The 26,065-nt window shown below is 43.8% G+C and overlaps 1 protein-coding gene across 1 annotated transcript in view; it reads left to right on the forward strand.

The window, feature by feature from the left end:
* The first annotated feature begins 13,541 nt into the window (after window positions 1-13,541).
* Window positions 13,542-26,065, forward strand: part of STYXL2 (serine/threonine/tyrosine interacting like 2) — a 137,295-nt gene continuing 124,771 nt past the window's right edge. Inside the window, exon 1 of the mRNA XM_086935543.1 lies at window positions 13,542-13,679. The gene's annotated coding sequence lies outside the window, so the exon portion shown is untranslated. The remainder of the gene's footprint in view (window positions 13,680-26,065) is intronic.

Below are 26,065 nucleotides of genomic sequence, written 5' to 3' on the forward strand. Positions count from 1 at the left end.
CCATTGTGGCCCCAAGCCAATGGCATGGTGGAGCGCTTTATGGGAACTCTTAAAAAGGCGGTCCAACAAGCTGAACTAGCTCATCGAGATATCCAGCAAGTTCTGAACGAAGTACTGCGGCTTATCGCACCACGCCTCACAATACCACCAATCAATGACCAGCCACCTTGATGCTAGGAAGAATTCCCCACACTCAACTACCTACACTGGACAGTACGCTCCAATCACAGACTGTAAATGTTGATCATGACACACTAGTCAAGATAGACTATGAAAAAAACTACAAATGAAGACCTATGCTGACCGGCGCAGATGGGCCAAACACACCGACATCCAAGTAGGAGATTGGGTGATGGTCCGGTGTGACCGAAGAACGAAGGCGGACAGTCGCTACTTAGCACATCCCCTCAAAGTCAGCAGCCGGAAAGGAACTATGGTCACAGCCGAGGCTTACCATAAACGGATTACCCGAAATATCTCACATTTCAAAAAGTGCAATTCCAACAGCCACGATGGAGTCCAGCCACATGAAGCTTCCACCGACTCAATGAGCCAAAGTGAAAACAGTGACTGAGATCACTGTAGCCCGGTGAGACCTGACGACATCAGGGACGTCCACATCAAGACGCCGGAGCCACCTGGCCGCCCCAGAAGGCAGGTCAGACGACCAACGCGCCTCATTGAAGAGATCTGAGAGACAGTAAGACTTTGTACAAAAGGGGGAGGTGTTGTTTCGCTATGCCTGACCTCTGTCTAGGGACAGGGCAGGCAGGGAGGAAGGAGGTGGGCGGAAGAGGAAGTGAGGGGTACGAGAGTTAGTGGAGAGATGGCACTGAGCAAATAAAGACGTGCCCGTTATACAGCATCCGACTCCTGTGATTATTTGGGGGATCGCGACACAGGTCTTTAAAATATCCCTGGGACCCTCCCTCTCTTGTCTTTGGGAGGCGGCAAGAGAGAGCCTGTCTGCCCACCGCAGTTGCAGCATGCGAGAAGCTGAACTGCTTGAATGTAGAACGCTGTGGCGTAAAAGTCAGTTTAGCATCAACCCCACTGCTTCGTCCCTCTTCATGCGGAAAGTGTCAGCGGGGAGAATGCTGTACAGACCCCCATGCCTGGTATACTGACACGAGCCTTGAAGGGGCAGCTTGTTGGGTTTCTTGCCATTAAGCCATCCTGCTCTTCACCTCCATCGTTACATCTTGAGATTAACAGTGGAACTATTTTTCAGCCACAGCTTTTTACTGCAGTGAGGAGTTATCAAGTTGCTTTTCAACTTTAAGTGTACATTTTTTACCCCCTGTGTCTTTTTCTGGATATTATTGGGTCCTTGTAGAGCAGAACTGCCCTTCCGCATGGATCATCTGGAAAGGGTAAAGGCTGAGAAGGGTTTTGATTTGTTTTCGAAATGTGGATTCACATATAAGGTACCCTGTTACTTACTTCTAGGCTTCATCTACTATGGAGTAAAATTGTAATGTGAAAGAGAAGTGAACACAAAGCAAATGATATATGCCTGTACTAAGCGCATTTGTAATGCATCATAATTGATTACGAAGCTGATTGATGGTAAATACATCGATTAGCACCAATAATAAATAATACAGTCAATGAAATACCAATAATCAACAATATCTATATATTTTTACTATAAGAAATAGCCCCAGTCTGTGAAAGTACTGATGGTTTTGTAGAAAATCAAATGATATAAAATTAAAAGTAATCAATAAGATAGAATAAAAACATGCAGAGGTAGGAGATATATTAGAATAACCACTAAATGGGGTTCAATTGATGATAATTCATTAATCTAATTCTTTAGAGACCTTTGTGGCCCCTGAGAAAATGTTTGTGAGTACCCATGTTCCAAATGAACACTGATCAGCATAAGGAAGATATTAAAGCAACATTGTTGGCACCTTTAGGTACTTTTAGGGAGAGAGAATCTCTCTATGTTTTTACATATTCTGAGCAGCATTTTTTAAAATCTGATTTCAGGGGCGGCTCCTCCGTTGGAGCAGAAGAGCCCCTCCTCACTTAGATGGCCCAAGATTAAAAATAAAATGATAATTCAATACCATTTTATTTTTCAGCCTCCTGTTCCGGACTGAGAGCCAGGACGGGCAGGGATTCGTGAGAGTATCAGCAGGGAGGAGAGTGGGCTGCATGTGCACTTTTCAAAGTGCGCATGTCCCGTTGGCCGGCCGTCTTGCAATTTCCAGCCAGACATGCGCACTTTGAAACCTCTAACCCAGCTGGCAGCTGGGTTAGAGCAAGTGTAGGCCTCAAGAGCACTGTGAAACTTCGAAATAAGCAGTCACAGCCAGCATCACGCACGGGTGGAGGGAGGCGAAGGGAGAGGGGTCGCCGGGGGTGTTAATTTAATCAATAAAAAAAATTTAACTTACCTTCCCGCTGGCTGGTTCTTGTGTCATCTCTGCTCCTCTCCTGCTCTCCTGCCTCCAGCAGGAACAGGAAGCAGGCTCCCACCCCTAAGCCAATCACAACGCTGCAAGCAGCATTGTGCTTGGTCAGGATGCCGTCCAGTCAGGGGCTAATGGCCCGGCCATGTTCTCCATGTAGGCAGCATTGCAGCCTACATGGAGAAGGGCAGAGTGCACAAGACTGGTTTGGTTGGCCCAAGAGGTCCGACCAAACCAGTCATGCGGACTCAGGAGTGGGCACACCCCACCACTTCTCCCCTGCCCAGCCCTGCTCGCAGAGCAGCCCTGCCCACCCGCCCTCAACTAAACCCTTCTGCTTTCTCGCAGTGCGAGAATCAGAAACATAAAATGGTAGGTATTACCATTTTATGTTTTTGATTCTCGCACTGAGAGAAAGCGGTGAGACGATACTCCTCCGCCCTAGTGGAGGTGCCGCCCCTGGAGACAAGCTGCTCCCTCCAATCAGGGCCCTGCTCTCATGCTCGTGAGAGCAGCACCAGGATTGGTCTAGGGAGTTGCTGAGGCCAGCACTGTAGTCGCAACGAAGTCCTGAGCGAGAAGGTCCTGTAGTGAGGTACGTTTTTTAGGTCTCGCCTTTTCCATTGGAAAATGGCGAGAATTCAAGTGCTCAAAATGCTCGTCAAACCAAGGGCTTTTTGGTGCGGTTTTCTTTGAGTTCACGTGAATCACGTGACCAAACAAGCAGAGCATCAGCCTCCCTCCCTCCCTCCTAATTGCATTTTTTATCAGCCGCCACCACATCAAAGGGCTTCTCCCTGCGTGCGGTCTGCGGCTTCTCCTCCCCTAATTATTCATGGCTGGCCAGTGGCCGGCCGTACTTTCAGTTTCCCTGCCTCTCTTGTTGTCAACTCATGTTTGTGACTGGCGTTGGCAGTTCGCGTTACTATATTGCATTTTTCGTTTGCCCCAGTAAAGCCTGGCACTTTCAACAGCTGCATAAAGTCTGAAGCACCGGACCTGAGGCTACTGACAGACTCGAGGTCCTCGGGCACCTGATGTTTCACTCCAGCCTTTCCCTCAATCAAACCACTGTCATTTGTAATTTTGGTTCAACTGGTTCATTGATATCAACCAGGACTACAACTACCAGAATGCAATGGGTTGATGTAAGTATGCATTTCAACCGACGGTACCTCCAAGCAGAGCGAAGGTAGGTATGTGTGGTGGGTGGCACCCTTCAAGCCTGTGACAGTATCGGGCCCTCGTGCAGCTCTGGGGGTTCACACCCCCTCCCCCTCTTCAAAGGGCCTGGGTACTGGTTCTGTTTATTCCGCTTTGTGTGTGTGCATTTCCCACACAGAAACACTTTAGATGCGCAGGAAGCAGCACCCCTTGTCTGTTCGGTAGAAACAAGAATGGGAATTCCACCTATAGCGCCTAGCCCATGGGTTCTTAATCTTTTGGCTTGGCGCTTCTAGTGAATCACTCCTGGAAGGCGGGGACACCGCACCTAAGCTATTTCTACGACTTGAACCCCAAAGCAATACAGAAAGATACAGAAACACCGCACCTAAGCTATTTCTACGACTTGAACCCCAACGCAATACAGAAACAAAGATACATCAAATAAAAAAGTGATGAAATGTTTTATTACATTTACAAACACAAAACATGCAGAAACCGGACTTTTAATGTGTTAATGCAATGTTTGGGGTTTTTTAAATATTCCAGCAGGAATCGTAATTTTATGGAATGGTTAGAACTTTTCAACCTGTAATTTTATTTCTGAAAGATAAACAGATATGCTTGACTCCGGGACACAGTGTTGTCCAAGTCGGGCTCTTTTGTGTGCGCCAGTGCTCCATCCTCCATCCTCCGGGCAACACCCCCTGTCCCTTTGCTGGTTCCACGATTCAAGAGCATTTTACCATCTTCATTTATATCCTTCAATGTCAAATTCTTTCACATTTCCAGAGCGTTTAACATTTTTGAATGTCGCTTTTTTATATGTCCATACTTTATTAACCTTCTAATATTATTTCTTTTTCTAATCCGTCATGGGCCCCCTGAGTAGGGCTCGATGGGCTCTGCGAACACTAGGTTAGGAATTGCTGCCCTAATATCCCAGAGCCGCTTCGATGGCTCCAAATAAACCTTTCAGTACAATTATGGTCGAGTTTTGGTAGCTGTTGGCAAGGATGGACAGGGCTGATGGGGACAAGCCATCCACCCCCAGGAACTGAGACCCTGGCATGGAGTGAGTGACTTGTCGAACATCACACATCGTGTGAAGGGGCCAGTCATTTAGCGTATGGCTCTCTAGCCCCAACCAGAGCATTTAATCACTTTTCACGTGTGCCCAAGATCAGGCATTGTGTCAATTAACTGAGCTGGGATTTATTATGCACCCATTCCCAGATTAGACACTTTAGGTAGCAGAGTATAGAACATCTGCTCAAGGACTAATTGTAACGGGGGGCTAACATCCGGGACAGAAGCACACCCCTGGCTTGATGCTGAGGTATTGTACTCTAGTGTAACCTTGAACCACACGCCTGGCGTCTTATGTGCCCGTGGTTGTTGTACCGCCTGCCTGCAGAATCCCCAACACTGGCCAGCATAGCACAGTACCCCTGGGCACTCGGCTGCCTGCCAATGAACTCAAGGCTAGAGATAGGGAATCTGTGACACCCCTGTGCGTGCAATGCATATCACATCGGTGCATGCACGCTAGTCCCAAGGGCTAATGCGCCTGCGGCTGAAACCTAAGCATAAGCTGCATGCCACAGGTTAGAATCCTGCGTGTGTCAATTCCGCTTTTCATCCTCTCGGGCCGATAACAAAAAAAGTACCGTTAAGGTGTAGTTAAAAAAAACAGAAAACAACACCGAAGATCGCATTCGCAGCTCTTCGAAACCGCCAATGTCTCACACAAATGCGCAGTGTTTTTGAAGCGCTGCCGTGAGAAACCGCTTCACTAAAACGATCGAATATTGGGGTTCAGGACATATTTAAAACAATAAACAATTGCATGAAAGGACGCTGGGAGCGGTTATTTTCGGAGAAATACACATTTGGAAAGCCTTTCTCAACCACAGCAGGGTCATCACCGTGCGGACGCTGTCCAGATACAGAAATACCGCACCTAAGCTATTTCTACGACTTGAACCCCAACGCAATACAGAAAGATACAGAAACAAAGATACATCAAATAAAAAAGTGATGAAATGTTTTATTACATTTACAAACACAAAACATGCAGAAACCGGACTTTTAATGTGTTAATGCAATGTTTGGGTTTTTTTAAATATTCCAGCAGGAATCGCAATTTTATGGAATGGTTAGAACTTTTCAACCTGTAATTTTATTTCTGAAAGATAAACAGATATGCTTGACTCCGGGACATAGTGTTGTATTTGCTCCCAAGTCGGGCTCTTTTGTGTGCACCAGTGCTCCATCCTCCATCCTCCGGGCAACACCCCCTGTCCCTTTGCTGGTTCCACGATTCAAGATAATTCTACCATCTTCATTTATATCCTTTAATGTCAAATTCTTTCACATTTCTAGAGCGTTTAATATTTTTGAATGTCGCTTTTTTATATGTCCATACTTTATTAACCTTCTAATATTATTTATTTTTCTAATCTGTCATGGGCCCCCTGAGTAGGGCTCGATGGGCTCTGCGAACCCTAGGTTAGGAATTGCTGCCCTAATATCCCAGAGCCGCTTCGATGGCTCCAAATAAACCTTTCAGTACAATTATGGTCGAGTTTTGGTAGCTGTTGGCAAGGATGGACAGGGCTGATGGGGACAAGCCATCCACCCCCAGGAACTGAGACCCTGGCATGGAGTGAGTGACTTGTTGAACATCACACATCGTGTGAAGGGGCCAGTCAAGCACGAGCATCAGCCTCCCTCCCTCCCTCCTAATTGCATTTTTTATCAGCCGCCACCACATCAAAGGGCTTCTCCCAGCGTGCGGTCTGCGGTTTCTAATTATTCATGGCTGCCCGGTGGCCGGCCGTACTTTCAGTTTCCCTGCCTCTCTTGTTGTCTAATTTTCACAGAAAGAATCACGTTTTTGAGTCACCTAATAATTAGAAACATTGTGTAAAGGATAGCCTACTTGTCACTAAAGTGTCTCTTGTATACTCAAAATGGGTGGACTTGTAATCGAAGTGCTCATGCGAGTACAATGAAAGAACTAAATATTTCCAAGTTTCAAAAAGTGAAGCGGTACAACAGAAGCATCATTTGACAAATAAACGAAAGATATTCACGTGATTTGTGAAAAAACATGACTTTTATATGTTACCAATTTTAAATAGTTGTCATTTAGTTAACTTTATGCACATTATCAATTATTTATTATGTTTTAATATAAATTAATCATAACGCTGACATATAATTGTAACTATTTCACTTGTCAAAATAAATCATTATTAATAAATAATTTGTTCCTAGAAGTAAGGTCGCGAACTGTAGTGTCTGTTACACGGTTAATGCAAAGATGGCAACTACGTTAGCAGGAACGCTGAAGTCTTACGCAAATGTTATCGCGACTCGTTTCACAAAGTTACCGCGGAGTTAGAGCTTGTGCATGTGTTTCGGTACTCATGGAGATGGGAATACAACATGGCGGCAAGATACATTCAGAAGGAATGACACGATGAGGTGTGCACAGTGCTGAAGTCGGATCGCCACTTACCGACTACGGGCAAAGACCACTCTGCCCCATGATGAACAGTAAGTACACTACAGATAACAAGCTTTGTGCTCAATTATTCATTTATTTGAAGGTAACTCCGGGAGGCAGGGATATCTCACAATGAGAGTACTCGTCTAGAAATCCAGCTTAATTACAGGGTGTGCATCCATGTTTAGGACTGCGGCGGCAACAATAATAATATATAACAGTAAGCGCATTTGGAGTAATGTTATCATCTAATCTTATTGTAAGAACTTCCAAGAGGGAAATGTATAGCATTAGGTGGAACGATGTTGTTTGCCCTTTGTATTATATTGGAGTGTGGACTATTTTATGGAACGTGGGGAAATGGGAGGGATGTCATCAGGCCTCCCTAAAAAAACAGGAAATGTATTTCTTAAATAGTAATTGGATGCATGCTAAAAAGTCCATCTATCCGTCCTACATGGCATCTCTGAAAGCTGAGTCTTCCCCAGTCTTCATTATAAACATGCAGACAGTCACCTTAATAACAAAGTGGCTCGCTCCTTAACCACATCGCTGCTGTGGTTATTTTTCCCCTGTGCTGGAAATTGGAAAGCTCCTATATTCATGACGAGCTCAGCTCGTCATCAGCACAGCTCAACTGTGCCTCATGACGAGCTGAGCTCGTCATGAGCATGGAAGGGGTTAAAGGGTTCCTCCACTAGAATGCTCACACAGTACATATGATTCAGAAAAGGGGTGGTGATGAACAGAGTGTCTGAATTAAGCAGACCACTCTTACCCAGTCCAAAGATCAGGGCTTGATCCATCACCGTTATTTATCTCACTGCCCCATCCCAGCTCAGAACCTGGCTATATGCAAATCAGTCTGTCCCTGGCCCAGTGCATCATGGGAACAGGGCAGACTAAACTACCAAGCCAATTCTTCACCAGAAAGGAGACAAGCTACCGGGGACCGGTTTCTGGCATTTCAGCCGTCTTCGGCCCGGCTTGCTTGAATCCTGATGGTGCAGTGAGAAAGGGACTCATGTCTGAGTATACCCTGCCACACCTACAGTGGCCAAAAACGATTCGGAAAATCCTGGAGTTTTCCTTGAATCACCCCCTTTTCTGAATCATTTTTGTCCACCATAAGCGTGGAAGGGTATACTCAGATGTGAGTCCCTAGCTCATTGCACCATCAGGATTCAAGCAAGCCGGGCCGAAGACGGCTGAAATGCCAGAAACCGGTCCCCGGTAGCTTGTTTCCTTCCCAGTATAAGAATTGGCTTGGTAGTTTGGTCTGCCCTGTTCCCATGATGCACTGGGCCAGGGTCAGACTAATTTGCATATAGCCAAGTTCTGAGCTGGGATGGTGCAGTGAGCTAAAAAACGGTGATGGATCAAGCCCTGATCTTTGGACTGGGTAAGAGTGGTCTGCGAAACCGCCAATGTCTCACACAAATGCGCAGTGTTTTTGAAGCGCTGCCGTGAGAAACCGCTTCACTAAAACGATCGAATATTGGTGTTCAGGACATATTTAAAACAATAAACAATTGCATGAAAGGACGCTGGGAGCGGTTATTTTCGGAGAAATACACATTTGGAAAGCCTTTCTCAACCACAGCAGGGTCATCACCATGCGGACGCTGTCCAGATACAGAAATACCGCACCTAAGCTATTTCTACGACTTGAACCCCAACGCAATACAGAAAGATACAGAAACAAAGATACATCAAATTAAAAAGTGATGAAATGTTTTATTACATTTACAAACACAAAACATGCAGAAACCGGACTTTTAATGTGTTAATGCAATGTTTGGTTTTTTTTAAATATTCCAGCAGGAATCGTAATTTTATGGAATGGTTAGAACTTTTCAACCTGTAATTTTATTTCTGAAAGATAAACAGATATGCTTGACTCCGGGACACAGTGTTGTATTTGCTCCCAAGTCGGGCTCTTTTGTGTGCACCAGTGCTCCATCCTCCATCCTCCGGGCAACACCCCCTGTCCCTTTGCTGGTTCCACGATTCAAGATAATTCTACCATCTTCATTTATATCCTTCAATGTCAAATTCTTTCACATTTCCAGAGCGTTTAATATTTTTGAATGTCACTTTTTTATATGTCCATACTTTATTAACCTTCTAATATTATTTATTTTTCTAATCCGTCATGGGCCTCCTGAGTAGGGCTCGATGGGCTCGGCGAACCCTAGGTTAGGAATTGCTGCCCTAATATCCCAGAGCCGCTTCGATGGCTCCAAATAAACCTTTCAGTACAATTATGGTCGAGTTTTGGTAGCTGTTGGCAAGGATGGACAGGGCTGATGGGGACAAGCCATCCACCCCCAGGAACTGAGACCCTGGCATGGAGTGAGTGACTTGTCGAACATCACACATCGTGTGAAGGGGCCAGTCAAGCACGAGCATCAGCCTCCCTCCCTCCCTCCTAATTGCATTTTTTATCAGCCGCCACCACATCAAAGGGCTTCTCCCAGCGTGCGGTCTGCGGTTTCTAATTATTCATGGCTGGCCGGTGGCCGGCCGTACTTTCAGTTTCCCTGCCTCTCTTGTTGTCTAATTTTCACAGAAAGAATCACGTTTTTGAGTCACCTAATAATTAGAAACATTGTGTAAAGGATAGCCTACTTGTCACTAAAGTGTCTCTTGTATACTCAAAATGGGTTGACTTGTAATCGAAGTGCTCATGCGAGTACAATGAAAGAACTAAATATTTCCAAGTTTCAAAAAGTGAAGCGGTACAACAGAAGCATCATTTGACAAATAAACGAAAGATATTCACGTGATTTGTGAAAAAACATGACTTTTATATGTTACCAATTTTAAATAGTTGTCATTTAGTTAACTTTATGCACATTATCAATTATTTATTATGTTTTAATATAAATTAATCATAACGCTGACATATAATTGTAACTATTTCACTTGTCAAAATAAATCATTATTAATAAATAATTTGTTCCTAGAAGTAAGGTCGCGAACTGTAGTGTCTGTTACACGGTTAATGCAAAGATGGCAACTACGTTAGCAGGAACGCTGAAGTCTTACGCAAATGTTACCGCGACTCGTTTCACAAAGTTACCGCGGAGTTAGAGCTCGTGCATGTGTTTCGGTACTCATGGAGATGGGAATACAACATGGCGGCAAGATACATTCAGAAGGAATGACACGATGAGGTGTGCACAGTGCTGAAGTCGGAACGCCACTTACCGACTACGGGCAAAGACCACTCTGCCCCATGATGAACAGTAAGTACACTACAGATAACAAGCTTTGTGCTCAATTATTCATTTATTTGAAGGTAACTCCGGGAGGCAGGGATATCTCACAATGAGAGTACTCGTCTAGAAATCCAGCTTAATTACAGGGTGTGCATCCATGTTTAGGACTGCGGCGGCAACAATAATAATATATAACAGTAAGCGCATTTGGAGTAATGTTATCATCTAATCTTATTGTAAGAACTTCCAAGAGGGAAATGTATAGCATTAGGTGGAACGATGTTGTTTGCCCTTTGTATTATATTGGAGTGTGGACTATTTTATGGAACGTGGGGAAATGGGAGGGATGTCATCAGGCCTCCCTAAAAAAACAGGAAATGTATTTCTTAAATAGTAATTGGATGCATGCTAAAAAGTCCATCTATCCGTCCTACATGGCATCTCTGAAAGCTGAGTCTTCCCCAGTCTTCATTATAAACATGCAGACAGTCACCTTAATAACAAAGTGGCTCGCTCCTTAACCACATCGCTGCTGTGGTTATTTTTCCCCTGTGCTGGAAATTGGAAAGCTCCTATATTCATGACGAGCTCAGCTCGTCATCAGCACAGCTCAACTGTGCCTCATGACGAGCTGAGCTCGTCATGAGCATGAAAGGGGTTAAAGGGTTCCTCCACTAGAATGCTCACACAGTACATATGATTCAGAAAAGGGGTGGTGATGAACAGAGTGTCTGAATTAAGCAGACCACTCTTACCCAGTCCAAAGATCAGGGCTTGATCCATCACCGTTATTTATCTCACTGCACCATCCCAGCTCAGAACCTGGCTATATGCAAATCAGTCTGTCCGTGGCCCAGTGCATCATGGGAACAGGGCAGACTAAACTACCAAGCCAATTCTTCACCAGAAAGGAGACAAGCTACCGGGGACCGGTTTCTGGCATTTCAGCCGTCTTCGGCCCGGCTTGCTTGAATCCTGTGGTGCAGTGAGAAAGGGACTCATGTCGGAGTATACCCTGCCACACCTACAGTGGCCAAAAACGATTCAGAAAAGGGGGTGGTGATGAACAGAGTGTCTGAATTAAGCAGACCACTCTTACCCAGTCCAAAGATCAGGGCTTGATCCATCACCGTTATTTATCTCACTGCACCATCCCAGCTCAGAACCTGGCTATATGCAAATCAGTCTGTCCGTGGCCCAGTGCATCATGGGAACAGGGCAGACTAAACTACCAAGCCAATTCTTCACCAGAAAGGAGACAAGCTACCGGGGACCGGTTTCTGGCATTTCAGCCGTCTTCGGCCCAGCTTGCTTGAATCCTGATGGTGCAGTGAGAAAGGGACTCATGTCTGAGTATACCCTGCCACACCTACAGTGGCCAAAAACGATTCAGAAAATCCTGGAGTTTTTCTTGAATCACCCCCTTTTCTGAATCATTTTTGTCCACCATAAGCGTGGAAGGGTATACTTAGATGTGAGTCCCTAGCTCATTGCACCATCAGGATTCAAGCAAGCCGGGCCGAAGACGGCTGAAATGCCAGAAACCGGTCCCCGGTAGCTTGTTTCCTTCCCAGTATAAGAATTGGCTTGGTAGTTTGGTCTGCCCTGTTCCCATGATGCACTGGGCCAGGGTCAGACTAATTTGCATATAGCCAAGTTCTGAGCTGGGATGGTGCAGTGAGCTAAAAAACGGTGATGGATCAAGCCCTGATCTTTGGACTGGGTAAGAGTGGTCTGCTTAATTCAGACACTCTGTTCATCACCACCCCCTTTTCTGAATCACACAGTACATAGGCTGCGCTGTTGTGGGAATGGATAAGAATGGCAGTGTGGTGACCACTTCCAAAGTTTCCTTTTTAGGGGTGGCTAATGATTGTTTTTAACCGTCACACCCTCACCCACCCTCACACCCCCTCACCTCCACTCACCCCCTCATCCTCACCCCCCCTCACAACCCTCTCACCCTCACTCAGCCTCACACCCTCACCCTCACACACTCTCACCCTCACACACTCACACACCCACTCACCCTCACCCTCACACCCCCTCACCCTCACACCCTCACACCCTCTCACCACTCAGCGCTACAACACATATGTGTGTGTAGGTGCAAATGCAATGTTCTTGGATTTTCGTTACAATAAAATACACTGAACATAATCTTCACAAAATTTATTTACAAACGTTTAAGCTATTGCCATTATAAATTACAATAACTTTTATTTAAGTATTAATTATTTACAAAATTAAAAGCCATTGTTATTTGTAATATCAATACATCTAAGTCACGTAAATACAACACACATTGCATTACAAATGCTATAGGTGTCACATTTGCGAAAGTTACAACTATTGACATTGTAACTGACAAAGCTATTAATTTTGCTATTTTCAAAACCAACACATAAATTTAAAAAGTGTCATTTACAATACCAATCGCTCAAACTTTCCTAATGCGAAAAGTAAAAAATATGGGCATTGTAAATCACAAAAAAAAAAAATGTCATTTAGAAAAATAATAGCTCAAACTTTCCTACTGAAAGACCTATTGGCAACGCCAGTGCTTGTTTAATATATTTGTATTTTATTTGTGAATGCAGCCCCGTTTATTATATTCTTTTTTTGCGTGCGCTCACCCCCACCCCCGTAGAAGCCAGACGCCATTTGTGTTAAACTTGATTCTGTTCACTTTTTGCAACAAATATCTGTTTTTTGGTATGTTGTATTTTGCACCATCGATTATACTTGTATTCTTCATGATTGTCAACATCCTATCTCTTTCTCTTTCAAATGAAAGAGACACACACCAATCATTTAAGTGGTTTGCGTGATAAATGACGGTGTGTCCGTGTATATTAATTATAAGGAATAAAGTACCCCCTACCACACATTATAAGGATATTGCAAATCACACCGGAGTTTCATGACCTTATAAAGTTTGGTCTTCAGGTCTCTTTTTTCTAGGTTACAGGCCTCCTCTGTGATTAACAATAACCAGCTGGCAGTACTTTCCCCATATATTACAAAAGTACCGGGTTGTGGGAATAAAAACAAAATATGTGTTTAAAATGGAGGGGGGGGCGCAGGTGCCCCGGAACTAGGCTATGGGAGTGATAAGGCGTCATCACCCTGAATGAGCCATCACATTCCCGTGCGGGGACACAAACAGACACAGCCAATGCCGGCCTGGGCCTAAATTTAGAAAGGAGCCGGTGACGCGTCAGTGCCTGTGAGGGAAGCCACGGGGAGAGCCGGGGGCGCCTTGAGGTCGGAGGCCGCTTACACGGATCCCTTCACTTGTCGTTGTCGAGGAGCACACAGCTCGCAGTCGGGGTACCTTTGGAGGCGCTGGAGGTGAGTGCTGGGTGTTTGTCGTGTATTAATGCCCGGTTCAGTGTCGCGGCCTGCGGCCTGCGGCCTGCTATGAGCTGGCTGGGATCCGAGCAGGACAGACACCCCGGAGCAGCTGCTGGGAGCTGCTGCGGGCACATTCCTGGCTGTGTTGTATCTAGAGAGACCCCTGACCAGGAGCCCGGGAGCGCCCCTCCCTGAAGGGGACCGAAAATGGGGTGTTATGGGGCGTCGGGAAATAAACCTTCATGCCGGTTAATCAGAACTTTTTTTACAAGACGTGCGCAAAGGCAACAGGTGTAAAGAGGGTCGCACAAAATACAAAATAGCGTTTAAAAATAGCCGAGAGCTCAGGTCCCTCCATTGGAAGAATGAATCAGCGGCCCTGGTGACGTTTAGATTCACCTAAAAATGCAGCGCGACGTAGGAGACGTGTGGCTTAGACTTCAGATTTCTATAACGTTAAATAATCTTTCTCTAACTTCAAACTTTCCCCCCTTCAATGTAACTTAAATAGCCTGGAGTTTTCCTTAAATCGCTTCCCATTTTTTGGCCCCTCTTAGTAATTTTGGCCGAAAACTGTGCCTGATTCACAAAGAAGTGGAATTAGATGTGTACATTCCGCGGTGCGTTAAGGTTTGACTCTTAAGCGCATGCGCAGTTTATTATTGTTTGCGAGCTCGGGTCCTTTTGCTTGTGTTTTATGCGTTAAGTGTGCATGCAGTGAAATACCAGCATTGTTACTTATTCTGTGTTTTTTATGTAGCACGAAGTAGACTCTGGAAGCTTTAAGGCGCTTTAAAAGTAATTTTACAAACGGATATTCAAATGACGGGTTAAAAAATATGTAGAAACTGTAAAAACGCGATGTACAATAAAAAGTGGACTATATAAACACAGTGAAACAAAAAATGGAAGTAAATAGAATATGCTTGTAGATCATGATAAAGTTGCCGTGTCACAGCTTAACAAAATATAACAAAGTGCAAAATATTCACATATCTGTTTATATTTCGTGTGCGCTGGTACATATACGTTACACCCCGTGTTTTGCACAATCGGCTCACATTACATTACATTATAGTCTTTTCCAGCTATTCTGTGCCTAGAACCGTCTCTGTGAACCGCCATTAGGCTTTCATTAAGCCGCTAAATATTACAGAGGCCGAAGGCACCTCGGTGGGTTCATGCGCCTGCTGCAGACGTCCGTGTGCAATCTGCGGGATCGAATTTCATGCGACCTGATTCATGTGTGCAGGGGGGATAAAAGGAGTGACACCAGGTTGAGTAATAGTAACACGTGGTATTTCTCAAGACTGCGGTGGGGCTCAGCACACCCTTGTCAACATTTGGGAAATCCGAGAGGGACATTTCGAAACAGGAGGAAAAATACTACTAGCCACTGAGTTCCACTGAAACATTTCCAGAGGAGGGTTGCAACAAAAAAGATGTAGACATTCTAAGAATAAAGGCAGGCCTGCCCTTGGTAAACCAGGAGAGTCGGTGGCCAGAGATGCACCAGTCCCTCCTCCCTGTTGTTGTAGGGCCCGATTTACAGAACTAACTTAATACAAAATCCTAAACTTACTACTTTTGGTATTCACAGAAGTTAGGATTTTGTCTTAAGTTTGTCTTAAGACAGAGTTAAGACAACATCCTAACTTAAGTCTGTCTTAAGTCTGTCTTAAGTCTGTCTTAAGTCTGTCTTAAGACAAACTTAAGACAAAATCCTAACTTCTGTGAATACCAAAAGTAGTAAGTTTAGGATTTTGTTTTAAGTTAGTTCTGTGAATCGGGCCCGTAGTGTCCATCCGCCGCAGGCAAGAGGAGCCCCTACTCGTGCAACAATAATGTTTGTTAAATACTTACAAATTCTTGCCAGTTCTTTTCCTTTTATTTGCGCCAAAATGCACAACATAAATAACATAATGGTGAGTACTCTAAGAGCAGTAACTCCAAACCCAGATCACCTGCCCATGGTGTTTGAAAAAAAAACCTGCACAGTCTTCATCCATCGATCCAAACGAATCAAATAACAATTTCTGTATCATAATTATTGTATTTTATTCTGTAATTTTCTTGTTTTCTTTATAAAATCTTGATCAGCCCAACCAACGCATTTCGTCCTACACTAGGACTTCATCAGGGCCGTAAAATACATAAAACATAACATTTACAATGAAACCACCTAAACCCAAATATACAGACTCAAATGTACCAATTAACCCATGAAAGTGTGTATCACAGAATTACATAATATACAGAAAACATTATCTTTCCTATTTCTAAACTTCATACATATCGCACCTTTGTACTGCACAGATATAGTCTCCACTGGGCCATAAATATTCCTATTGAGTAATACCTGATCCAACGGAGGACCATATTAAGTTCATCTTGATATATCAAAGCATACCCAATATGATAAAACCTGGATACACCACAAGTCAATAGTGCTTTAACCCTGTAAGTACGAATTATAAACAGCACAACATATTTGCAAAGTCATGTACACAAACCTCAAGAAGAATATCCTAACACATCTCCTGAGTATGTGAAGTGTGTTACCTGGTGCATGTGTCCCGATCTTGTCATTTGAGCTTGTATTTGCACGTAGGCATGAAGTGACGCAGAAACGTGTCGTACAGAGACCTGCGTCTTGCGCTATATACAATATTCGTGTCACAAGCATGTGATGCAGCGCTACTACGGAAATATTTTCTAAAACCATATCACCTTTCCCTGAAGTAATAAATCATACATCTACTCATCAGTGGGGCCCATAACACTGCGAGTTACTCAAAAACCGCTTCTATCCTACTTCATGGATCAGTGAGATTCAAAGGAGAGCTGCTGTATCATAGCGGAGGGTCTAAATTAAAAATGAATATTTATACTATTTACACCTTCAGTTTAAATGAGTTTCACCATGGTTTTTATTAACAAAACATTTATTTAGACACACCACCCTTATGGTCAACGAATCTGCTAGTAAAAAATTAGGCGTAGGAAAATACAAGACCAGCTTAATTCTCCATTTATCTAATTTTTATTAAAAGCAAAGTTTAGCATGTCTAACAGTTTATTCGTTTTATTTATTTCTTTATTCAAAATTTTACTTTAAAGGAAAGTTTATCTCAAACAGTTATATTCATTTTATTTCAGAAAATCAGAAATAGACATTATTATTTAGATTTCAGAACACAATTATTAGCAAAAGACAGATATTTCCAAAAATTCATTTTCTCCTAATTACCCTAACTAATAACCTAATCTAATACTCATTTCTCATTCAACGAAATAGAAACATTTATTCAAGAAAATCTTACATCTCAGGAAAATCAGCATTCCGACAGCATCTCAGGAGGAAATCGAAGAGGAGTTTTTTTCTTAAGTAAAGTCGGGGGGTTTAACACACTATTTCACTAACTTTTTCTATCTAAAAAGTAACTGTCAATATGAACTCAAATTCTGATTGGACAAAGTCAAGGGTGGATGAGCATAACCTCATCATTTCATTCCTAAACTTCCATCACGTCAGCGAAATTAAATGGTCCTTTGTCATTGTACAAGTTTCCTCAGTTATGTCCTTAATTTGCAATATTCACATTTTTTCTCACGTTCCACAATGGAGAAGTCCTTAGTTTTTTGGCAGTCAATAGGGTTTTCGGGCAGTCTGTCCTTGAACGTTCTCTCATGCAGGCACAGTCAGCTCGCATTCAGTTCTGTTCAAAGTGCTTCTGCGCACTCTGTCTTTCATTCGTGGTTTGGCACAGCAGCCATTTTGTGGCTAGGCCTCACAGGCCAGAACGGGAACTATCATAGAAACAAACACAAATAAATGTTAATTATTGAAATATAGCCCTTCTGTTTACCTCCCCCTTACTAAGGTTTCCCTGTTACTTATTACCTAGCAAACAAGCAACATATATGGAATTTATACTCACTTATCCTTCGGCTTCTGCCACAAATACATGCACAAAAAGCACTTTTATGCCGCTTTTGTTTATTTAGAAGCTTTTGCATTATTTCACATCACGACAACAACATTCATTAGTTAGTTATGTTTTCGCCATACAAGCAGATTAGTATTCCCACGTGTATTTATGTGTGCATTCTATACTATGTTGATTAATGTTTTCCACACCACACAGTCAATAAAAGTTACAGTTATGAGGAAATGATTTCACGAGGGGTATACAAAATTTTGTTTCTCCACCTCGCTCCATCACATGCAATGACAGATCTAGTTGGGATCAGCCTGGTCTTTGCACCTTTCTAGAATTCTAGGTGGTTATGGAGGGTCCTTGCCGAGTGAGTTCCAGATCCTCGCCTTCAGTACAGAGAGAAATGTATCACCAATGCAAGCTTTCCTAAATGAAGGGATAGTCTGGCGTGAGACCAGCCTGGATCAGTCAGTCCTTTTTGTTGATAGGTGCACATTTTGAGTTGAACGAAGATCGCCCTCAGCCAAGGCATGTCTGACGTGTGATGCGGAGAGCCTTGAATACGATCCTTCTTGTTGCTGTCAGCCAATGAAGGGCTTGCAAGGCTTGAAGGGGTATATGTGGTCTTGCAAAGTGTAGAAGTTGTTTGATGATGATGCTCTGGATTGGCTGGAGCCAACAGGGTACACACTATGGGGTAATCTATGGACAAGACAACAAAGGCAACAGTGCTTTTCACTCTGCGTGTGAACTCCGGATGTGGAAAGATGCGAAGAGTGTGCATAGTGTAGAGGGAGGTGGATGATGGGTAGTCCATGTTCCAGATGTGAGAATCTCAGTTTTTGACGCGTTAGGCTTGAGGTGGTTGCATATTATCTGACCATTAACTGCTTAGAGGAATTGACTCCGGGCACGAGAGTCCACACCACAGGGTGTTTCAGCTTCAGGATCCCCTGTATGTTCTCAGTGCAGCTGTACCAGTTGAGGTTGAAGGATCTGATAAGGTTCACTATAGAGCTGTGGTGAAGGGGGAGAAGCACAATGGTGTAACCTTGTGGGACACCGGCGACAGAATCTGTAGGACAACTGTGATGTGGGAGGTTTCGAGGTCCCTAGGAAACATTTAGAGAGTACTTGGAAATAGTTTTTAACAGAATGGCATCTAAGATAGAGAGACCGTGTGCAGAGGCATGGGCCTACAGATACTGTATGTGCTGGTTCCCCTAATCTGCTAATCTGACACCTTCAGGGCCGGACTGGGAACCAAAACCGGCCCTGGCAAAGTGTACGCCTCCGGGTGGGCTCGGGGGTAAGTGCTCATTGGGGGCGTTGGGGGTGCCACCGAGCTCTTTGCCGGTGCCGGTTTTCTGCCGATTTTGTTGCAGGGACGATTTTGCAGCTATGCTGCAAAAACGGCCCTGTGACAAAAACGGCCCCCAGGGGCCCAAAACCGGCTCCTACCTGTGCGGCGCACCGGGGGATTGCCCAGTGCCCGCTACAGCCAGTCCGGGCCTGGACACCTTTCATAGTGCTCGGGTTGAAGGAGTGCAGTTTGGAGTGCAGACTTTAGAGTGTTGGGGGCTGAAGTGGAAGGGTGCTGTGGGATTTCATCAGGAGGTAGTTTTGTAGTTTTGATAGTTATGTGTGGCAGCACCCCTTGAAGACCCACTTACTTTTTTGTAGCCTGGCTTGACAGCGCAGCTTTTGCCAGACAATTATGTGAGAATCACCATGAGAGTGGCTTTGGCCCCACCTACATTTTGGGAGCCAGGAGTACATGTTTTGATTAGGCAGAAGTTGTGTGCGTCTACATAATAGTGTTTGCCTGCCACACTGCTGTGATAATCTTGTTTATTTATTTAGCTACCTGAGCTTGAACTTTCAAAGGCACACACATGACACTGCAATGCCATTAAAGTGTCTCAGATAACAAGATAATTTACTGCGTGTTTCTTTCTCCGGCAGCAGCACAGGTGGGAGGATGGCAGCCATGAGGAATATATTGCAGTCCCAGCACTGTCCACTTCCATCGTTGACTTTAGCTTTCAGAGTAGATTTGTGATTCAGAGCCGTATGTAATACCCAGAGATACACTAATCTACATGGATTTTTAGGTCTGTCTTGACAGCGCAAAGTTTGCCTGAATGTTATATGTGATTAACAAAAAACAACTTTCCCAGTCTTACTCAGAGAAGGGCTTAGGCTCCATCCGCATGTTGGTTCCCATGAGAACAGGACTTGATTGGGCTGAAGTTAAGTTTTTTACTTAAAAGACTGCTCATATTGCAAGCCTTGGCTTGTGGTAAGTTTAAACTCGATACACAACTGAGTTGGTTATGGTGACGAGCAAGGATCATGTTCATAGGCCTGATCTGTTTATTATAACATGCTATGATAAAGGCACCAGGCCCGGCCTGTTTATTGTGAAAAGCATATGTTTAGGTCTATAGGCATTTAATTGTGGATTGTTATTACCCCATAAATAAAGTCCACTAATAGGAGTTTTGCAACATGTAATCTTACAGGCTCGCGAGGTAGGCAAGGGCTTTGGCGTTGGCCTCCTGCTCTCACAAACCCTGAGGGATCTCACTGTGATGATCAGGCCCTGTTAAGTGGGTTTGCATGTTGCAAGCTGTATTTTTCTGCATATTTGTAATTTTATAACTGTGTGGATGATGGTTTTTGTTCACGTAAATAGGTCAGTGTTCTGTAAGGTGTAACGTCAATAGTAAAGGGTAAATCTTTCAACAATTCACTGGGAAAAGTCATCCCACATTTCAGAGGGTTGATCTGGTTTTTATGAATTTTATTTTTTTATATAAATCTTTTTATTTACATGAAACCAAAAAGAAAACAGGGGACATTTGGTATAAGCATGATGGTCAAAGAGGTACATATGCACGTAGCAGTAAGTTTCCATGTAACTTCTCATGTTTCCCCGTAACCGCCCCATCCCCAGCAACTCTTTAAACAGCAAAAACATCCAGTCTTTCCCAGCCCCCACATTTCGAGAAGCGCTTACAACAGGAGTGCAGAGGATCCCCCAATTGGCATTCCCATGCCCCCATATCTTGATCCATTTGTTCATGCAACCTCTACTTTCAAGGATTGCCTTTTCCGCTTGCATTCACCTGTCCATGTCCCTCTTCCAGCTGCAGTACAGCGTCAGCTCCCCAAATCCTGGCCATGTTGCACTTGACCACCATCAGTCCCAGCAAAGCCCAGAGGCAGTCCATGTGGGTGGGATTTGTTTTGCCCCAAATGTTCAGGTGAGACCATTTCACTGAGGGCTCCCACTCAGCTCCAAATACGCTCGATGGGCAGTCAACCACCGCCACCTCATACCCCTGGAGCACTGGGCAGCTCCATATCACACAATAAAACATGCCTTCTTGCCCACACTTCTTGGGGCAGAGTGCGGCATCGATTTTACCCATTTTCACTGTTGTTGTGGCTACATAGTAACACCTATGAAGGATCTTAAGCTGTATGAGACAAAAGCGCGAGCGTATGGCCTCCTCACGTGAGGAATCCAAGACCCCGGGCCACCTTTCTTCCTCCAAACCACCCAGGTCTCTCTCATTCAAGTCAGAGTATCAGGGGAGTTCTTAACAGTTTCTGGTATGTAAGTGGGATCACTTTTTTCGGTAAGTAGTCATCCAGTAGTCTGTCTTCGAGAGGGGTTTATTATGAAATGTTATACCAAAGCCAATATGCGTGACCCACTTATTGTGAAAAGCATGAGTTAAAGACAGCAGGATTTTAAGAATGGATCGTTATTACTCTGTGCTAAAGCCAGCAGGCATGTATGTTTGATACATGGAATTTCACAGATTACCATCGTCGGCAAGGGGTTTGCTGTTGGTGATTCACACAAACAAACCACCAGGACAGATGATATGAGCTACAATAATCTTCATGCAGCTCTCTTTGTAGAGATAGCATTTTGCTTTGCCAACTGTAACTTTGTATACAATTGTACTTTTATGACTATGTGCCCTCAGTGGCGTAACAAAACTTGAGGGGGCCTGCTGCAACGTACTTGGAGAGGCCCCCCATGCTCCAGACCCAGCCAGTAGCTCTCAAGCCAGGGCCCCGTCACCCATGCACAGTGTTGATGGGGGGCCACGTCGCACCGTGGGGGCTGCCGGGGCTAATGTTACATCACTGTATGCTGGTTGGGTGCTTTGTAGAAAGTTTACGCTCAGTACAGCAGACTTGAATTGGTGCTTTGGGAGTTGGTTTTAGTGACAAACTAATGATAACGGCTGTATGCCTGATTGAAGTGCAGGGCGACGTTATGTCCAATGACATAGGTGTGGGCTGTTTATTATGAAAAGGTATGACAAAGCAGTAGGCCTGGCTTATTTATTGTGAGAAGCATATGGAACACCCAAAAGGCTTATAACAGTGAATTGCTGTCACATTATGTCACTGGCTGTAGAAAGGTATTGGTTACTCGTGATCTCAGATATCATCATAAACGGTGAGGGGTCTGGTGTTGGTTACCCACTCTGTCAAACCCCAACAGCAGAATTTGTCTGTGGTGATTGTTGTTGATTGAGAGGGGATATGAATTGTTTTCCAACTATAATTTTGTGCATATTTGTAATTTTAGAAATGTATGCCTAATGGTTGCCAGCTTCTGCGTATTTCCATAGGCGTGGGATGTATATGTTTCCAGCCATTGGTAAAATGTATCAGTTCACTGGTAAAAGTTATGTCAGATTCCTTAGGGTTGATCCATTTATAAGGAGAATTTATTACAAACCAAGTAGGTCTTACTTATTTATTGTGAAAAGCATGTGTAAAAGGCTTTTATGGGTGAATTGCTATTCTTTTGTGCTAGAGGCTGCAGGAGGGAACTTTGTTACATGGAAGTTTGCGGATTGCCTTAGTAGGCGTTCGATGTAGGTGACCCACACGAACATACCTTGGGATAGATGGTTTCTACTATGGTAATCCTTGTTTGACTGTATTAGTAGGGATTATATATTGGTTTTTGCAACTGCATTGTGTAAATATTGTAATATTATTATTGCATACCTGATGGTTGCTTTGTGGCTTATAACCAAAATAGTAAGTTTGAATTGGTTACGTGATAAGCCAATGAAAACAGCTAGAGGCCTGATTGGTTCACTAGAAAAATATATTTCCGATGTCATATGTCTGTTCAGTTTATTATGCAAAGTTATCATTGATGCTGTAGGCCTGACATATTGATTGTAAAAACCAAATGTTAAAGTCAATAGGCATTTACGGGTGGATTGTTATTTCTCTGTAGTAAAGTCTTCAGATAGGTAGGTTGTTAAATTAAATGTCACAGATTACCTTTGTAAGGAAGAATTTTGGTGTTGTTTACTACCACTTGCAAACACTAGGGGGTGTATATTTGCAATGTAATAATTCTTGCTAGAATCTCTTCTTAGCTGTCTGCTTGGATCATGAAACAGAGAATGTCATTAAATAATACATACACCCATCTATATACCTTTATATCCACATAGAAGGACTTTGATTCAGCCCTGTTTTGCCATTGGTCTGTCCGAGAGTCATTTACACTCTGCTTCCATCCGCCACAGCATACTGCATGGGGTAATGGTTCAGGCCACACCAGTCATTGACTCTCTCGCCCTGAGAATGGCAGCATTTTCTGATTGCATGTATATAGACACCTGAATATGAGTATGCCTCAGTGTCAGGGCTGGTTTGCTAGTCTTTTAAGTTTATTTTTTCTCCTTTTATAGTCCTCTAATTTCTTTGCTTCTCATCTTTTTTTTTTAACATTTCTTAAGACGATAATGCAAATCTCCAGGCAGTGTGCACTGGTCACTCGTTTGCTGCTCATTTCATCTGCAGTGCTCTGCATCCCACGTGACCGCTTCCTCTAAATCAGGCAAACATAAAATGTTGTCAATTGTGTATCATTGATCTACCATTCAAAGATGGGCAACATCTTCATTCTAAATGTGGCGACCATGCTGGAACAACAATAGACTACGTACAATACTTCTGCAAGACGGACATCCGCTGCTATGTTTAGTTTCGTTATTGCAAGCATATGCCCTCTGTGTTTACACAGTAGCATGTTTTCTTGGGTTGCAAACAAAAATGTTACAGTACTGTTAATTTAGGGCCCTGGTCTTTACCCTGGAAAGAGGTCTTGGCATGTTTGGGACTAGTTTCTGGGCCATGGTGTACACACAGGACAGGTCTGCTGCAGTGTTAACAATTATTTCACTGAAATTGGCTTGGTAAAGGTGCAAAGGTGGTGTGCGAGATTTAGGCTCTACGAGCTCCCATTTTCATCAGTGGTAGGGTGTTGCTCCAGAATCGAGTGCCCCTGTGTATGTCTGAGGGGCACTGTGGCTCTATATATAACTTATTTCCTTTTTGCCATCTGGGCAGTGAGTTGATGAAGTGCTTGCGGAGGTCTTTCCTTAACGGTAAGAGAATCAGGATGGTGATGGAGGATATGAGTCTGATGGTGACATCAGTTATCTGGCTACTGCTGAGATGTCAAGTGCAAAAATAACAAGGCGATGGATGGAATGTTTGAATTAATCTCAGCCACAGACAACCGCTTGGACCGCATCCCAATCCATTGTTTTTTGCCCACCGTGCAACCTCAGTTTGGACCCAGCCATATGTAAATCAGTCTTGACCATGCTCCTCATGGGACAGTCCATCCCAAACTTCTAGGCCAAGTCTTCCCTGAACACAAACACAAGCAACCTAGGAACACGAGCCGCAGCCCCACGTATGAGTAGATCACGGCAGCAAAGAAGGCAGGTGCTGCAGCGACACGCCAGCTGAAGGGGAAGATGCTAGAACCTCACATGGACCCTAGGATCACAGTAGTCCTCACACTAGGAAGAGCATAGGGTTAAGTCCTTACTTTTAGGACAGTGTCTGGGATATATTTTTAAACTGTTTAATTTTATTAGTGCCACTAAGTATGAATTTTTAATTTTGTATTCTGTTGCATTGGTATATTTGGCTGGGTCTTTATTCCCCTGATGTGGGCATGAGGAGCTCTGTTTTGCATCAGTTCCTGAGCATCCCTACAGAGTGTGTGGTGGAAAGGATGTTGGATGTAGTTTGTCCTACTTGGATGGTGTTGGTAGCGCTTTGTGAGGTTGAAAGGCAAGCTGTAGACATGGTGTGGCACACACTGTTGCACAGCATGAGGTGTTGCGACAACATAGAAGATATGCAGGTGTGCACACCCACTTTCAAACTTATTTGGCTGATCACCTGCAGTTTTATGATTATGTGGATGGGAAGACCTAGGGTTTTTGAGCTCTACAGAATTAAAAGTGCTTGTCGATTCTTCTTACTCATGCAGACATCAAGTTGCAGGTCTTGTCAGTTTGGACTGAGTATTGGCTTTCACCAGGCGACTAATGTTTGCAGGAAGGGATGTGCAAAAGAAGGACCAGTCTGGACTGTGATGTTCTTGTTTGATGATTGGTGCAGAGTATCTGTTGAAGAAAGAACGGTCCAATCCCATTGATTTTTTTAGGCGTGATGCGCATTGTTTTGAAAGTGATGCATCCAATCACAGACAGCCAGGGAAATGCTGTGGCCCTGGTGTCAGATAACTCCAGATTGGTGGGTTCTGAAGCTCTCTGCCCGCTGCATTCTGTATTGTCTGTCGCTATTAACAAAGATGCTGAAAGGGGGTACTGTGCAGAGACTGTCAAGACGGGTAAATTACTAAAGTGATGGTATCTCAAAGTTTCTGAGGGAAATCAAGGTATGGAAAGGTTCACTAAAGACATCTCAGCATGTGGAAGCTGTGGAGACTTGATTTACTTGAGGCTTAAGAGAGATATTGGAGCCATAATCACCACAGCATTCCCCACTTTGGCTGAGTAAGACGACGGTGGCCCTAATTGTATTGTATTGTATTGTATTCAAACTTATATAGCACACTGTAACCCTACGGGCATCTAATCCTTGTTGCCAGATGGTTGAAGAGTGAATGTTGGTCGAATTGTCGCTTGCGGGAATCTCAGTTTTTGAGCTGTATTGTACTTCATATTTTTACTATACTAATTTTCAACAGTTATGGGTTCCAGAGTGGCGTGCTACTCACCAGAAAAGCGCTTCAACATCCATCAGGGGTAACAAGTGCTATAAGAATGCAAATCTTTCTTCCCCATTTATCCCCCCCGCTATCCTTCTCACTCCAAGTAACTGACTAATATCCACCACTGAAATTACTTTATATTTCACCATATGAATTCACCACTAATCCTCTGTAGGCTTCCTGAATAGTGTGCGTCAACAAGCGCTATCTAAATACAAACCTTTGTCGTCCTCTATCCTTCTGCTATCTTTCCAAATCCAAATAACTGACTAACCTATCCACCACTTAAAATGTACTTGCATGTTTCACTATACTAATTCAACACTTATCCTCTATGGGTCACGAAG

The sequence above is a fragment of the Lissotriton vulgaris genome, chromosome 8 (genome assembly GCF_964263255.1).
Source record: "Lissotriton vulgaris chromosome 8, aLisVul1.2, whole genome shotgun sequence".
Taxonomy (NCBI): Eukaryota; Metazoa; Chordata; class Amphibia; order Caudata; family Salamandridae; genus Lissotriton; species Lissotriton vulgaris.